The 6000-nt window shown below is 39.4% G+C and overlaps 1 long non-coding RNA gene across 6 annotated transcripts in view; it reads left to right on the forward strand.

Annotated features, from left to right (window-relative positions):
* LOC106036622 (uncharacterized) overlaps nucleotides 1-3553 on the forward strand; it is a 52762-nt gene extending 49209 nt beyond the window's left edge. For all 6 annotated transcript variants that reach the window (XR_010830023.1, XR_010830018.1, XR_010830022.1 and 3 more), the window contains 3 exons: nucleotides 1614-1761; nucleotides 2992-3110; nucleotides 3188-3553. This is a non-coding gene — a long non-coding RNA (uncharacterized lncRNA). The remainder of the gene's footprint in view (nucleotides 1-1613; nucleotides 1762-2991; nucleotides 3111-3187) is intronic.
* Nucleotides 3554-6000: the final 2447 nt, after the last annotated feature.

Raw genomic sequence — 6000 nt, forward strand, 5'->3', positions numbered from 1 at the left:
TCCATGCTTGCAACTGTGTTTTTGCATGCAGTGGTTATTCAAGACCATTGCAAGGCTGGGCAGTGGGTTTGTCAGGAATGAAAGCATTTGTGAACTGGCTGCTCAGTTAGTGACAAAAATTGTTGGTATTAATAGCTCTGAGCCCTAGTAAAGACCTGAAACAAACCCTAGGGAAAGTGTAGAACAAAAGATGATGGAAACAAGATGGCGTTGAGGGATGGCACTGGTCTCACCACTGGGGATGATGATTAAGACGTGAGGCGCAGAGGGCTGTCCCATTTGTGTATGAGTTTCGCTGGGGAAGTCACCCTCCTTCCGCTGTTTCACTTCCCTCATCTATAATGAGGGAAAGAATAACTTTGCAGTGTACTTTACATTGGCATTGCATGCTAACTTCATTACTGTTTGCAACAGCCTGTGCAATCCTCAGAGGAAAGGAATAATAACAAAGAAAAAAATGATAATTACCAAGCATATAGTTTTCATCTGTAATCTTCATTTCAGGATTCACTGTTTCTGATGTCAATATTTTATAATGGAAGAATGAGATATGTTAAGTTTCTGTTCGATGGAAGTAAATTCAGATTTAATATTGCCGAGGAGCTGAATTTTTAATACAGTAGAGCAGTATGCAGATATTCCCCGTTTGCTGCTCCTGCCGCTCTGTTGTACCAGTTCAGCAATGTTCCCGTGACCAGGCAGAAAAATGGAAAGAAGCTGCTCTGAATTTTCAGTGGGGTGACAGTACTTTGTCATTTAGCTCTGTCACGATAATTGGGAGTGTCACACAATGAAACAACATGACACACCCCTGGTAAATGAAGAGTTTTCAAAGTGATGTACAGTCCCTGTCAACTGCCAAAGCTTTTGTTTGTTCACGGAGTGAGGCAGCATTTCCAGCAGAAAAACCACACTGAAGAGGCACGCATGAAGTTTGTTGTAAATTGATTTCCTCTGTGTTTTTATAAAATTGGATATTTCACATGAACAGTAGGAAAATATCCTCTTTTATCACACGCTCCTGGCTTCCAACCTGCTGAGTACTTTCCACAAACTCTAGGAATTTACCTCTTTTCGTTAAATTGGGTTGGATCTCATTAATAAAAGAATGGTATAATGGAAAAGAGTTTCTAAAATTATACTGTAACCTAGAATTGCAGGATTCAGCTTTCTCTGCCTGGAGAAAAAAATTCTGAAGCATTAAACTTACTTTATCAAGCATTGCACCTGACATGCTCTCATAAATTTTACATACATTTTAACTTATTTTAATATTATGCAGGCTTGGTTTAAAATATTCTCATGAAGTAACTAAAATGAAGCTGCTCAGCCATAAATTAGAGCTAAAAAAATACTTGTTCCCCCTGCCCCATCAATATTTCTTTACCTAAAATCGTGTGTTGTATGTAAGTTAAATTTTCTCTTGCTGAGGTACTTCTTAGGTCTTAATAGGCCTACCACAGACCGAGTGAGCCCTGTTTCTGTTGGGTTAAATATACTTTGATTTTTTAGCAGTATCTTGTCTAAACGCAGACAAAAACAACCATTTGCATGCTGTGCTTTAGCTAGGCCCAGGGCATACAACTAACTACACAGCCATGTATTTTTTGTAGGAGCAGCCCTATAGCAGTCCCAGTCCTCAGATGGACAAATGAAGGGATGGATGGAGGCTTCAGGGCGATGCCTCTTGCAGTACAGCTTCAGGACCCCAGGGATGCCCCTTCAACCCAGGTATTTTTCGGCAGTATCATCATCCAGCAGGTATGGCATCATTGACAACTAATCACAAAGCTCCATTTGTGTCTCAGTTTCTTAAGCTATTTCAAAGTCACAGCTAAATTACACAAACATTTGCCTATCTAGACATAACAGGACTGTTATGAAATACTGTCAGCTTGTTGCCATTTAGCTTGAACACAAACTGCATGTGTCTGTCGGGCCATACTTGGGCAGCTCTGCAGCGTGCAACATGTCCCAGACACTGGAGTGATTATGTCTGAATACTCCTTATCTGATTTAAAAGCCGACAATGCTACACATCTGTGCTTGCAAGGCTCCACTGCTACACTGCGACGCCAGTATTTATTTTGCTTCTGCAAGTTAGTTTTCCTTGAGAAGCAGCAGGGGCCTTCTTCAATGAACTGAAAAATGTGTATTGTATGAAGGTCTATGGAGGGTTTGTACTGTAGTTCAATGGGCAAATGTGAGCCCAAGGGATGACATTTCATTTAAACATTTGGTTTACATCTTTACATGCCAAAAATATAAATGTCTTGACTTTAGCAAACTGAATTCAGCACTTTTTCTTTTCCTTTTTTTTTTTTTTCCCCTCAATGAAGTAATTATAGCCAAAACATTCTGTGGATATTTATTCTTCCTTCTCAAAGGTGGAGTTTTGGACACGAATATTTGATTTGCGGGCTGAATTGTCAGTATCTGCTCACTTGACACTTCCCTGTTAGTTTGTATTGGAAACCACCAGTAGTTTCTTTTCTTGTGTTTATTGTATTACTCTCACATCTTTGATCAAGACATCTTGGGTAACAGCAAAGTTGAGATTAATGCCTATTTGTTATTTTGAAAAAAAAAAAAGAAGGATATGACTTCTGTTAAAGAATCTGTGAAGACAGTTAATGTAATTGAGAAACACAAGGCCATTTACGGAAGTGCATCTGAATGTCCTCTTCACATATAATTGCATCAGGTATTCTGCATTAACATGCAAGTCCTGTCCAAAGGAAAGAAAAAAAAAAAAAGAAGCTTATTTTTAGGTAGAAGTCCTCAGTGGGCAGTAAATTATCCATAATATCCCCCAAACTAGCAATTAGCCCTGTTTGCTGACTACCTGAATTGTTTCACAGTAGTTCAGCACAGTCTTACCAGTTATCACCATACTTATCATCAGCGATTCAGTGTATGATTCCTGCAGTTTCACATACTCTATGTCTAAGGTCAGTCGTAACAACAAATACATTTATTTGCTTCTTTTAGCCATTCAGAACTGTTTTAACAGCATGCGATATGTGAAGATAGCTGATGCTGCTATCCAAACCAGATGAATATGCTTAAATAGAAGGAATTTAAAGACAGAAAGCAATTAGGAGGTGTAGGTATGAAATCTGGTATTAATTAACATTAGTATGTATTCCTGTATTAGCAGATAGTCCTAAACAGCTGTTCTTTTCAGAAGTTCTGATGCTGGAAGACATTCTTCAACACAGGCCTGTAACTGAGGAGTGTAAAACTAGAAAATATGAAAACAAAAACCTCTGACAATTTTTTCCTAAAGACTGTTGAGAAGTTTTCCTATCCGTACAGATGAATGCTTCACCAAAATAGTAACTTCTTTGTGAAAACAACATCTATATTGGCTGCTTTAGTGGTGGAAACAATCATGGGCCTACACACGTGCACAGATACAAGCACACATCCTAACAGCGTCATTTTTACTGCACAAACCTTGGATTTAAATAAAAGAATACCAAGTGAAAATGAGATAAATTAAACATTGGAAACAGAATACAAAAATGTTTAGACTCTGAGTACTGCAGGTTTATTTTTAAGCAATGTGCACACCTTTCTGAATAATGCCTCAATTTACACATTATTTGTCAGGCAACATTCAAATGAATTAACATACCCTGCATCATCAACATTTAAATCCCATTTTCACTGCTGGTTCTGCATCACAGTAGAGTGACATGGACCTGTATACCTGCCTCAGATCTGATGGAGGGGGTCTGAGTCCATCAGGTAATGAAGAAGATGAAACAAGAATTCATCCTAAAGATGAGAAGAAGACTGTGCTTCTCATTTGCAAACATACTCTGAGAAGCAGGCAGAAAATGGAAACGTTGCCTTAACTTGGCTGTAGCTAAAATGCTTCAGCTTCTTGTTTCATGATCAGGAACATCAGCTCTATGACTAGACAAACTGCCTATTGCATATATCCAAGAGAGACTCTCAAATGAGCAAACCATCTGTTAAAGGGCAAACTATCATTCTGAGTTTTTATTCTTGTAGGGACAGATTAATTGAAAGCATGCTGCATGGCTACAGGTTGGTAGAAGGAAACGGGCCTAAGCTGCCATGCCATTTGACACCTAGATGTGCTGCAGGAAAATGAAGGCAAGTGACACAGAGAAAGTGTGACACAGACACTGTAGGTGAAAGGATATGTTCCTTCTCAGTTTCAGTTTTAGTCAGGACACAGAAACAGGAGAGTCCTATGACCAACTTCATAAACCTGAAAATCATTCAAAATGGTCAAAATGTCCTGCTACCATTTTCTAAACTGCTCCAGTAGGAAGTCCATAGGCAATGGCTCCCAGTTAATGGCTTAGTCAGGCAGCAACTGCAGTGAGCCTTGAGCTTACTTGGCTGTCTTCACAAGGCACTGAAGGGGAAAACCAGAAAACTTTGTGGGGACAGTGCCAGCAGGCACTTCTTGAAAAGAACAGAGTGTATCTCTTTTTTCCCAGACTAGAAAAATAGTCTTTAGGCTGAATGTTGCTCTCACCTTTATTAAACCAGGCCTTGACTAAGAAAAATACAAATAAGCTGATCATAAATTAACAGTCCTCTCTGTTATGAGCAGGCATGCATATACCTGGCCAAGGCAGGCAAGAGCAGATTGATTAAAAAACAAAGTTAACCTTGTTTTCTGAGTTGAAAGCTCATGCTGTTTCTTGGCAGAACAGGCATGTCAGGCCTGTAATAACCACTTGCTACCTTGCTTCAGTCAGTGTTAAAACTAGCACAATATTTAACATCTTAGGGAAAATCCATCTGGAAATTGCTTTCCGGGGGGGGGGGGGGGGGGAATGAAGGGGAGGCACCTCAATACCACACCCAGTGTTGATTTAGTTCTTGATTTCGTAGTAACCCTCTTTAAGGAACTTCAAATTTCTCCCTTCCCTCACCTGAAAACTCCGTATTTCAAACATTTTCTGTTAAAATGCAGAGCTTAATAGTTGTTCAGGAAGAAGTGGTAAAGAACAGCAGTTCTTCATCTGGAGGTAAATTATTTGGCCTGTCAGAGGCTGAGATTTGTATTTCCTTTTTGGTTTTACCTTGGAGGAGGCTTTTGTGTGCGCATTTTACCATGAATCCATACAGCCGGCATGGTAGGGCTGCATTACCCCAGGACAAGGCGAACCAGACAGACATCACGCCTGTAACAACTGAGCAGTCAGAGCACCCTGATCTGTAATCTGGAGCAACTTTGGTGTAGGAAAGGTGTTGTGTTTACAGCTTTATGGAGTTGAAGTTGGAACACAAGACCTGAATTTTAAAAAGACTGCGTGAAAGTGGTTACTGTTTGCTGACACAGTATGCTAAAATTGACTTTTTCCTCTTGATATCCTGGTACAAATATAGATTTAACATTACTTTGCGGCACCTCTTCTATCTGCTGAATCAACTAACATGACAGTTAGAGGACATTTGTGCTTGCCATGAAAAATTTTATGTAAATCCTGTTGTGCAAAAGCATAACACAAGGCCAACTGGGTAAAAGAGCCAAAAGAGCCTTTCATTTATAGTTTGCTGTTTTTTGTTTTTTTTTTTTTTTTTTAATTGAAACAACCTACTATCCTAGTGATGTACAGTCCACATGATCAAAAATACATATTCTATGTGAATGCTATCCTGTACTGCTGGCTGAGCTTGGAATTGCACTGTGAATGTTTTGGAGACTTTTAGCATCTCCCGTGTATTTTTTTTTAGAAAGCAAGCAATTGATTCAGGGTCTGGACACTGGATTTTAAATTAGCCAGATATTTGTAGCTTACTCTGAAAAACTCTCACAAAGATCTGGAATATGATGAGGGCATTTGGCTCTGGATTAATTTTAGGTGAAGTTTTAGGACCAGTCTAGATTATAGCTTCATGTCCAATGATGCTTAAATTTAATGCCCTGGACTTCCAGCATTCTGGCCTGTGAGTGTATGGGATCATGCACCGCCAAACTTCTGTCACCTTGGGCTTCAGTAGCAAGAG

The sequence above is a fragment of the Anser cygnoides genome, chromosome 3 (assembly GCF_040182565.1).
Source record: "Anser cygnoides isolate HZ-2024a breed goose chromosome 3, Taihu_goose_T2T_genome, whole genome shotgun sequence".
NCBI lineage: Eukaryota > Metazoa > Chordata > Aves > Anseriformes > Anatidae > Anser > Anser cygnoides.